Source organism: Sitophilus oryzae, unplaced genomic scaffold (genome assembly GCF_002938485.1).
Source record: "Sitophilus oryzae breed Bouriz unplaced genomic scaffold, Soryzae_2.0 scaffold_1387_pilon_pilon, whole genome shotgun sequence".
NCBI classification, from domain to species: Eukaryota; Metazoa; Arthropoda; class Insecta; order Coleoptera; family Curculionidae; genus Sitophilus; species Sitophilus oryzae.
This window is the reverse complement of record NW_022146045.1, coordinates 285,510-298,007: the sequence shown is the minus strand read 5'-3', so window position 1 is coordinate 298,007 and position 12,498 is coordinate 285,510.

Sequence of the window (12,498 nt, the reverse complement as noted above, 5' to 3'; positions counted from 1 at the left end):
ATTTTATGTTTAACACGAATAAATTTTCAATACATAAACGCGAATTTTTCATCCAAAGATATTTGCGTCAAACGTATTACAGATATTTCACATTTTTATATGGCAACACAGTCGCTTTCAGATCCACACCGTCTTCGATATGCCTTTGCTGGCTGGAATTAGAGAAAATAAGTGTTTTTTGCGTTGACTGCAGAATTATTGGTGTCTCCACCGTACATCACTTGAGACGTAAGGAGAAATCAAATCAACCTTGTTACATATTCGCTCATTAAGTTGCGCATCTTCCCAATTATTTTATTCAACGTCTTCATATTGGCCTCTATTGCTTAATTAATATAGAGCTATCAGCATGTTCTGTGGCAGTTTCAAACCATACCATCGGAGAGTTCTGTTAGCAACGACAAGTCCAGCATTGGCTGGTTGAATCCGAACTATTCATTAAACTCACTATCACTTACAGAAATTGTCACTTCTTTCCCAAAAACGATATTCAGTAGCATCTTCGTTATCATTTGAGAAATGACTGGACCACGTATAAAAAACGACGGGCCAAACAATGGACCAAATGAGCTTCCTAAATGAAAAGCTCCAATACAGACTATGTAGACTATAAGGCTCATTCTGTGTCAATTAAGCATAGTCCCAAAAACTTTTTGTTATTACACTCACCCAAAGAATGTAAATTCTAAAGTACCTAGAGTATTTAAATATTGGCTAGTTACTAGTTATAGTGGTACGAACTATGGCAGAATAAACCTTGCAATACTATGCGGAGACAATATTCACGCAGATATAGTCTATAAAAAATCAATTGCCTGAAACAACAAATAAATATTAATAATTTTTATAGTTTACGCAAATATAAACTAACACCAAGGAAATAAATGTCACATCGAGAATAAAGCACGTGTATTATTGCAGCATAATATTTTTTACGCGAACAATAAATTAACAGCGATTTGTTTCGTCTCATATTGTCTAAATCGGCTATTAACATGATGTAATATACCGTCGCAAAATTATCCGAGTAGAATTCAACAAAACAACAAATAAATATTTACTTTATTGTAAACTAAGCGTAAAGATTTCATATTTGCGAAATGCGCAGGTACACGCTTCTACCGACTTTTCCAGCCATAGACATAAAAATAAATAGATAGACTACTATTATACAAAATTATTAAAAGTATTGAGCTTTTGGACCTTGTAAAAATTTATTTTTTTTTGAATAGGTTTATATCATATAAACCTAATCCTATCTATACAAAGAAGTAGGTTTGGTTTGGTTTGGTAGGTTTACACGTTAATCTTCTTCTAGATAAAAATAAATTGAAATTAATTATGTCATAACCCATAGAAATATAGCTGTGTGTATCAACTTATGTCAAAGATTTATCCTAATCTACTCATCATCATCATCATCACCATTAACCAGCCTAAAGTCCACTGCTAGACGTAGGCCTCACTCAAATATTTCCACTCTTCTCGGTCCTGTGCCACTTGGATCCAGTTTCCTTTAAATCTCTTTAAGTCATCTGACCATCTTGTCGGAGGTCTGCCTCTGCTTCTTGGCCGCCATTCTAGTATTAGCTTGGTTCATCTATCGTCCGTTCTTCTGACAATATGCCCAGCCCAGTTCCATTTGAGCTTTTTAAGCAGATATATTGGATCTGTTATTCGTGTTCACTGTTTTATAACTGTATTGAGTATCTTGTCTTTAGAGATTTACCAAGTATTGCTCTTCTTGCTTGCATTGCTTCACTCAAAACCAAACCAAACGCACTGATAATTTCCTAATCTAATACCATACCCGAAATTCTATCATGGCCCAGAGCCAGTGCTGGGAATATCCAAATGTTAAACTCCTAGTACACTAAAACTCTGGATCAGGAAAAAGTAGACTATCCACTGGAGAAACAGACAGAGAGACAGAAATAGCATGGTCTTCGTCCAAGGACCCAACTCTAAAATGCCCCTTTATTTTCTGTTTTCAATAGATCAGCATCGATCAATCACAGAGAATGAGCCTTGTTATATTTGGTTCCTCACAGTCATCAAAAGTTTCATATGAAAATGAACTGATTGTAAAGTAAAAATTCTCGTTATTAATACAAAATAAGTTACTTTTATACAAATATAATACTAATAGCCCGTATATAACGTTTAACGCCTTCAAGGTACAGCTTGCCATGCTAGAGCCGTTCGATATACAAAGAAGGTAATGTGGCTAGCACTAGGCTTCAACCGCCTATTATTATCTCAGGATTTTGAATCCCAAGTACTCATTTAAGTCGACCTAGGTACCCAAACTGTTTTTATTTTATTAAAAATAGTCGGCTGATGAAATGCTGGCTGTAGGATTCGAACCCACAGCCTTGAAATTGGTAGACGAGAGTTGTACCTCTACGTCACCGGGCACCATATATACTGGGCACCTTAAACACCTTTATACCAATATACATATATCAAATCCAGTAGTATGGACATATGGTAAGTGTACAATTATGGGGATATACCACTAAAAACCATTTCAATATAATTCAAACAAGTCAAAATAAGGTACTAAAAAGTACTGTTAATGCTTATTCGCACATTACTAACACAAAACTCTATAGAACTCTAAGGATTCAAGGATTGGACTAACCTCAATGCTGGAGAGAAAAAGCCAGGATGGAAAGCCGTCCAACACCGGGAGGCAAGCAGGAACATATCTCCAGCTTTGCCAGAACTTCAGTGTAGGGACTCCGATCCGAGTTGGCAATAAGAATTAACTCCAAATCCAGAGAGGGGATGGAGAAAGAGGTTTGAGAAATATCCTATATTATAGAATTGGGACCACATCGGTATCAAGTCTAGAGAAAAACCAGAAGTTAAAGAGGTGCAGAAAATGGAGACAAATCCTTAAGCCTCCGCCTCACGGGTACACAAGCTCCTCGACCTGTGAAGGGCACGGAGTATGCAACAGGAAAATCTCTGTATGATGAGTTAAAACTCAAGAAAGGGGGACACAATAGATCATAAAGATCACAATGATTAACAACCTCAACACTGAAGCAATTTTGCTTTTTGTAACATCGGTGTTATAATATCTGCTGTGAGTGTCCAAATATACAAGCATGCTTATGTATAACATAGAAAGAAACAAAATGCATTCCCTATAAGTATATCGCCAGTCTATCTTTAAATTTTTATATCTATATGTCAACTTGACAGCATAGAAAATTAACCGAAACCAACGACAAAAACAAATGCGACGAATTTTTGATTGACATCCAACGTTTCGGCCATTTGGCAGATTTTTTTTCGATAAAACCGCCGCTCTGATTTTAGGCAATCGGTTTTCGAAATGCATTAAAAATTATTCATTAATTGATTAAAAAAGTCGAAAAAATATTGGTTTGTTATTGATTAATTTTGGAGAAACTTCTGTCTAGTTGTTTTTTTTTTGTTTGTATCTATATTCAATGAGGCGTTAAGAGTCTATTACGCTGTATTTTCGGGTTACTCTTAGGGGTCGGATAAAGCGGGTGTGTAACTGAAGGAAATTTATATTATATTTCAGAAATCTGCCTAAGGCTTAGCCCGATCCTGTCATGTTAAGCCATACCCAAAATTACAAACACACGTGCTTTGATTAAGGTTTGCAGAGCTTCAGCATTTGCCATAAAATAGCGAGCAATTTGTCACAAACCCATCTTAATTATATATAACTGTAATCACAAAACTTCAATCTATTTCCGTTTTGTAACGAAATTTTAAACTATGTCTTTATTTTCGAGAAAATTTAGTCCAAACATAAGGAATATTTCGTTGATGTATGACCATCACAATCTTAAAAATAAAAAAGTTGTTTAAAAATGGGCTACCATACGGATATAGTATAATCCTTTATCTTTAATTTCCTTCTTCATTTGTGTAAAAATACCTAGCCAGTTTTACATAAAACTTTAAATACCGAACGCTTATTTTGATACTTTTTCGAACTAGTGAAATAGACTCTTTAGCAATTATACTACTTTAATTCAAACCATGTTTGGAATAGAAAAACCAGGCAAAAGCAACATCAGAATTTCTTTTAAAAAAAATTATTTTCTTTGTTTTTTGGGAGTTTCAGAAAAATTAAATATGTACTAGGTATAGATTATTAAAATAAAAATATACTATAGATATACTAGTATTGTTGCTGCTATCCATCGTATTCTACGGAAGTAGAACCTATAGAAAATACTGCATCAATTTTTGAATGAAGCAAAGAACGTTACGTTTTATTTATTATTCTTGAACCATTGTTACGATAACGTATATTTTCCACTATATATAACTGTATTTATGTATATAAACATGCCTCTTAAGTCAACTTATTATATAAACCGTTTCCCTTGTTAATAGAAAAATATTACAAGTCATCTAAACACAAGTTATTCATACATTATTGATGTTGGAACTAATTTATGGAAAAACTGAATAAATTATTTTCTAATTGCATATTTGAAAGTTATGTCAGTTTTATTAAGATTACACAAAGATAAATATCTCTAAATATACACATATTTATGTAAATAATATGTAAAATTAATATTTAAAATGCCTATTTGTAATACAGTTTAATTGCTAATATAAACCGCAAGAAATGTCGGCTTCTATTAAAGTAAACAGATTAAGTAAATAATGAACCATAGAGTATTAAAAAATAGCAGCTATATAGAATAATAATTAATGGATATTTCATAAAATTTTACAAATGCTATTGCAGAAATAGAAATTTTATAAAAATACAGAAATGATTTAATACATATTCGATTTTAGTACGGAAAATAAAGTTTCACTGTAACAATTCTGGTGATTTTTTTGGTATCTATAACTTCCTTAGATTGTCCTATAACTTCTTTCTTCTTTCGGAATAAGATTTTCAGTACTTATCGACTTCATTTTATCATGCGTGAATATCCCAAAGCATTTTGTATCAAATTATTTAATGTATGTCAGTACCTGACAATGTTTCCACCAGTAAATACAATAGTATCCAAAACCATACATAAGCGTATTAAAAAAAACATTTAATTATTTAAAAACATACATTTTGGGAATACAATAAATATAAGTTTTAACAAGAACGTGGTTATCATAGTTTAATATGTTATGCATAATTATTGATAAATTTTGTATGTTAATATTGTCATAATTATTGGTAAATAATATACCTTTGTGGCGCGTTCATTTCTAGAAAAAAAATCTAGTTTCCGTTTAGATTCTAAGCAACAAATTAAATATGTTATTCTACATAAATCCTTATTTTATGTTTTCTATACAGGGTGGTCCGAACTGTATTCCGAAGACTTCGGCAGCATATTCTACAGATAAAAATAAGTAAAAAAGTTTGTATACATGTACGTCCTAAAATGCTTAGTTTCGGAGATGCGGGGTGTAGAAGTTTCATTTTTATTTCGATTTTTTCCAAATAATTTCTGAAGTAACGCCAATATTAGGATGAAAATTGATGTCTGGGAGTTTTTAATATGAGAAACTTGATTTTGATATCAATATGACTGACTGACTATTTATAAGGGGCGCTACCTACATGTGTTTTAACTATTTTGAAGAGTAATAACTTTTCGTCCATTGCTGTATAAGACTAAAGTTAAAAAATATACATTTCCGTGACTTTTTACGTAAAAAATGTCTCTTGGTAAAAATCGCTACGAGCAACTGTTCTCAAGATATTTAGAATGGAAATAGTCAATATACGTCATACTTATTACTTATTTATTTGTATAATGTTTTGTATTATTTTTTGTTTGTTTGTTTGTGTACCTTGTTTATTTACTTTGTTTGTTTACTTTACCTTTGTCTACAAATTGTAAAATTTTTTGAAAATAAAGGCATTTATTTATTTATTTATTATTATTTATTTGACTAGAATAATAAAATTTGGGAAATTTTTATTTCTTTAAATTAATCATAAATTTTTCTGCGAAAAAATAATAAAACCGTTTCTATTGAACTTTTGGCACAAAAACATTTCAAATTTATGATTTCAGTTTAATAACTATTTAGTCAACATGTTTAATTTATGTCAATGATTTCGATTCCAAATATCTCGAGAACCATTATTCATAGCGATTTTTAGCAAGAGAGCTTTTTTACGTAAAAAAACCTCGTAAATGTATGTTTTTTACTCAGTAGTTTTATACAGGTACTGACGAAAAGTTATTACTCTTCAAACCAATTAAAAAATATGTAAGTCACGCCCTCTACAAGTAAGAGTCATACTGACATCAAAATCAAATTTATCATGTCAAAAAACTCCTAAATACTAATTTTTATCCAAATATCGACGTTACTTCATAACTTATTTGGAAAAGATCGAAATAAAAATTAAACTTTCTTATACGAACCTTTTATAAAACATATCAGTATATAAATTACATCTATCTTACGTTCTTTACTGTTCGCAAACTTTCTATTCACTTTTTTATTAATCATCGTTTAAAATAATTTATTTCTAAATCTCCAAACTGTACCTAGTGCCTAAATAGGTTTATTTGCAATAATGTTCAGTACAGGAGGGACAGACATCAGTGGCGACTCGTGCAAATTCTGAAAGATAATGCCAAAATAAAAGGCACAATATTAAATTCGTATAAAATTGAAAAAATTACTGATATATAACTTATAACCTGTGACAGTGACAGTTACTCTGTCAATCTTTTCTAACTTGCTGGGCAGACTTCATCTTCTAGTTCTCAGTAGTTATAGTGATCAAAGGTCTTGACGTTTAATAAGTTTTCAGGACCATCTACAATAAATATTAATTTTACTATATTACAGAGTTGTCCATTATTAATTAAATATGAAAAAAAGTTTTATACAGATGTTGCATTGTTTATAATGGTGCATATCATAAAAAATATTTTGTTGTATATAGAGTGTCACAAAAAAAAGTTATGATAAGGTTTTAAGTCTTTTTAAATGGCGCCAATTAATTACCGATTTATTGTACACCCCCTCTTTTTCTGCAGATCATTGTATGCAGCATAAAATTCTGCACATAATACCCTATTTTCGTTTAAAGCACTATATGCGTTTTGTTGCCATCCTATTCCTTATTTACTTAAAAAACTTTGGATTAAAACACTATATTATATCAAAAAAGTTAAACTAAAACTAATACGATAATTTAAAAAAATTTAAATAGATTAATAGAATTAATAGAATATATAATTAGAACCTTGCAATACTTAGTAGAATAAATTAGTGGTTTCAATAACACTTTATACTTTTTAGTTTACGATCATTCACAATGTCTATAAAACACAATTAAAATTAATATAATATCCTAACAACAGCTCACGGTAATCAGTTGTATCCATAGAGAAATCCTAATATTTAGCTTATAAAACAATAAACTTTTGATTTCTAACCACATTTTCTCTTGACGAATGATATTATAATCAAAGACGAAAATGACATTCTTCGCAAATTTTGAAGTATAATTATTGGAAAACTTAAAAGTTTGTTAACTTTTTCCATTAATTGAAAAATCCTACCACTAATTTTAACGTTCTGAATGCTTACATTCAAATTAGAGGAACAAACTTCTACGCTAATTGAAACCACTAATTTATTCCACTAACTGTGAGGTTCTGAATTGAGCTTTAGTTTTACCCAGACATCCGAATCTCTAAAAAATCTAGGCTTTATTTGTAGAAAAATGTTCTATGGCACTACTTCACGAGCCGCCACTGCATTTATCTTCCGTTCTTTACTGTTCGTAAATTTTTAATGCACTTTTTCTCTCATTACCCTTCGTTTAAAATAAAATCTTCCTCTCTTATAACTTAAGTGCCTATATCGGTTTATTTGCAACAGTGTTCAGAATAGGAGGGAATGACATCAAAGCCTACAGCCATATGCAAATGAAGCGTTAAATAAGGTGTGTATATATACTCTTGGATAAGGCGTCGTTTTACCCGCCATTATCCTATTTTATTTTCTAATAAATAACAATAATTTCTTTTAATGCGTCCTTTCCGTCACACTTTGCACTGACGTACGCACGATAAATTACCAGCTCGTAGCACTTAAAACGCGTAGCCTACGACCAAGCAAAAGCTCGAGCCTATGGGTAACATCAAGGCCCGCAGGTCTTTTTAAACACCTCGTATAATCAGGGTTGGATCACTTAATAAATTAACTCAATATTACGCATTTTTTAATTAGGCACAAATTTGAATTTTTAAGTTAAGATTACTGACAAGTGTACAGGGTTTCCACTGAACAAAGATATTTGGAAAAAGCATTTTTTTACTAATAATTTGGTACCACACACTTGGTATTTCGAGTCAAATTGTGAATATGAACCGCATGTTACAATTTCAAATAAACCATATGAAAATGTCAAAAGCTGAATCGAATAAAGTAAAAAAAGACCGAGGGTGTCATTTAAAAATCAAAAGTTGTAGTTATTTCCGGTGAAACAGGAAATGACCAAAAACAATTCAATACGTCAATCAATCCTAATTTATGTCATATATTAGCTTTATTTTTTTAGCAAATTTTTTTTCGTTTTTTATCAGAAAAATAAAAAATATTATTAGCCACTTTTAAGACGCACCCGGTATACCATTTAAAAATAATTTTTACTGAATATAAATATAAATTACAACCTCTTAAGATCAATTGGGAGTAGGCGCTATTAAAAAATAAAGTTAATATTCTTTATTTTTTAAATAAAGAATAGTTACTACCTCGCCAAAATTATTATCGATTGTCATTCCCAGCCATCTGACGTCGTTTTACTTCTATTGTATGTATCTAAGCTTAGTCGTTTATGAAATAATTTCATATAATGTCAAAAATGGTTATTTTTGAATATTTTTTATAAATTTTTGTTGCTTGTCTGATTTTACTCTACTTAACTTTATATCAACATTTATCAAATATAACACAGGACGTTCATGTAAATTTTACAAATATTACGTTAAGAAAAATATAAAAAACTATTTTTAAATGGAGGGGCCTTCTTTCTTTATAGATATTTGTCGTTAAAAATAAAGGTAACTTTGATTAAAGTTATATACTTATATAAAATAGTTTTTAAAATATTTACAATATTTTAAAATCTTCCTATTAGTATCTAAAAAGACCATCAAACAGTTAAGAAAAATCAGTAACTTATCTATTTATATATATAAAAAAATTTTTAAAAAAGAAACATCCTCTATTTTTTTGAAAGATATTTTTTACTGATTTCAAATATACGTACGAGTGTATAATTTGTTTATATCTGCATGAACCGTTTTTGAATTAATTTTGGTGTAATCAGTGCAACCGATTTTACCAAAAATTTATGAAAATATACAAAAAATAGCAGGTTTAGTCTTGACTGACAAAGTTAAGAAAAAACTCAAAATTTAAGTGAGGACGATGATACAAGGAAAATTCCTTGTATTCCAATATCATATGATGCTAATTTAAAGGCCATTTTGTGCAGAGGATGTTGTTTTTGCTAACTGACTCAGTCGTAAGTTGTTTTTTCTGTTATCCAATTTTAAAATGTTAATGCCTTTTTTATTTATACATTTTAGAAACTGTCCTGATGATGGGAATAAAATTCTCGAAAGCTTGACAAATTTGAAAAAGTAGTTTTATTAGCCTGTGTGGTGATTATTGACTGCATCCTCTCTTAAATTTTGAGTTTTTTTTAAATATACATATACAGGGTGTCAAATAAATAGTGTATCTAACGTCGGTGGGTTATTCTACAGATAAAAATAAAATAAAAAGTATTTTTTTATCTTGGTAAATTTATCTTTAGCTTTATCGAAATGGTAAAAAATATATTTTTTTTTGTTTTCATGAACAATCGTAAACAGTTTTTCTTGCAATTTGGTACTCTTACACGCAGTTCAAATAACCTCCTACCCGTAAAAATCCGTAACATCGGTCCTAAAAAGGCACTTTCCATTAGGGCAGAAGGATTTTTGAACTAACCAAAGAGCACTGTTTTTTTATTTCTAAGTATAATCGTCGCTTTTACGTTCGCCATGATTAGTCATTAAAATATATGTAACAGTGCCAAATTTCAATAAAAACTGTTTACCAATGTTCTCAAAAATAAATAAAATATATTATTTTTATTTACCCTTTAAAGAGCTGTAACTTACGCGAGAAGCAATTTAGGCCATATGTTTATAGGAACTTTTTGTTTTATTTTTATATGTAGACTACGAAGTTAGATCCACTATTTTTGACGCTCTGTATATTCTTGTTTAACACAATAAAAAATAAAATTTTAGCAAGTATTTGTCCCTCATATATACATATATTATGACAATTATTCTATCCTTGTTTACAGAATTGTTTTGTAAGAATATAAACAAACTGGAGTAGGTATATAAAAACCAGAAAAGTATATAAAAACCAACAGAAAATATTATAGAACGCATAAATATTCTAGATATAATGATTTAAGTAAGATAGCTTAGAATTAAAATGTTTTATCATGATTTTTGTATTGTTGTATTTAATACTAGCAAACATATAATATTCTAAATTTGTTGCAGCAACCAACGATATTTAATTGTTTATTTTATCATTTTTTTATATATTGTGACAAAAATGTCTAATAGCTAGGTTTCTCTAATAATCACTCATTCTTAAACACCCGCAACTGGTATACTATTATTATTTGGTATTAGTCACAAACTTGTATCTCTACTCCTAACTCTAACAAGCTGAAAATATAGAATTATTTCCCATCCCTATGTACTATGTACCTATAACTTAATGCCATCATCCGGCCCCGGCCATTCTTCTTCGCTCGTCCAGATGAGAACGAAACAAGAAAACAAGACCAAAAAGGCCGAAGCGACTGTTTTGCGCCCGACAAAAAGTGCCGACATCGGTTACGAGCTCCTAACAAACTGCCGAGCGAAACGCGAGATGGGCGTGGCCTCCGTCGTTAAACCTGAACGAGCGAAAAGGGTGGGGGACGGGTAGAGAAAGAAGAGGAAGACAAGGATGGAGAACGGGAGAATAGACCCCGCCCCCAGAGGAAGGCAGGGCTTGGCGCCGGCGAGCGTCGTCTATGTAAGCGGCGTCGCCGGGGTTTATGGAGCGGCGAGAATTTTGTTTTCGGGACATAAAGCTTATTTAATGTTGCCGAGAGCTGACTTTGTATTTTAGGCGGGTCGTATGTGTACGTATTGTACGTAAAATGTCAGGATAAATGCAGGATTGTATTGAAGGCGCTTTGTGGAATAAATTGGCAAACTGAATTTCATTCCAGAAATTTATTAAAGTACGTCTACTGGATCTGTGTCTATGAAAGGAATACCGACAAAAAACATTTAAATAAACAGCAATATATTTTATAAATTGCTACCTAAATATAATCGGCAGAGGGTCCATTAGCGTAACTAGCAATTTATCCTTGGGGGGGGGGCTACTGCTTCTGTTTTTTTTTTAATTAAAAATAATTTAAAAAAACACATTTTTTGAATAAAACGTTTACATGAATTTCTCTATCAATAAATTTCATAGACTTAGTTATCAAACCTTGTTCCCGTAGATCACTTAAATACCTACAAATTTTCTAAAAAAATAAAAACACATTTTTTGAACACAACAAAATAATATTAAATAAACAAAACTAGAAAACGTCATTTTTACTGCATCACAAGCACATAAATAATAATATAGGGAAATTAAAATAACTTTGGTTGCACATTATAATACGACCACCAGCAAACTACATATTCATGGTGTCATTGATGACGTGCACCCAAAGTTGTTTTAATTTCCCTATACGTAGCCAAGAGTCATAATTCATGATTTCTCTGGGGGGTGCCCAGCAGTACCTGGGGGGGTTACCCTGTAGTTACGCCAATGAGAGGGTCCAAGTGGACTTGACGAGTATGTCACCGCAAAACACTCCGTCCACTCATTTCATTAGCTACTTGCAAATTTGTCGATTTTTTATTGATGGGACGCGTCGTCTATTTTTTTACGAGAAACATTGAGAGAATATCGTTTCACCCCTTATAGACGTACTGTAATAAGTGATTTACGAGCTGTGATATGGTTTGCCACAAATATCTATCTACCAGAAGATTAAACAGAGAATATTTAAGAAGTTTAGTAATTTCTTATTTTTAGTACAATGTAGAAAAATCCACTTTACAGATATTATAGTTAACACCAATAACCCTAACGATCTGAAGTAGGTACATTGAAAACTATTTGCGTTTACCATAGAATCCTACTAATATATAGTTGTATAAAAGCGTCTTCTCTTGTAGGTAACTTGTATTTAAAAAAAAACTTATTTGGAGATGAACATTTTTTATGTGTACCTAAGTCGTACCCATTGGCGTTGGGGTAACTACAATTGTTGGTCAGAGTCCATGCTCTGTAAGGCACCTCCCACAGGCACCTTTGACTGAATTATAACTCAATTATCTAATAATTTAATATCAATTTTTATTTACTTGCGAT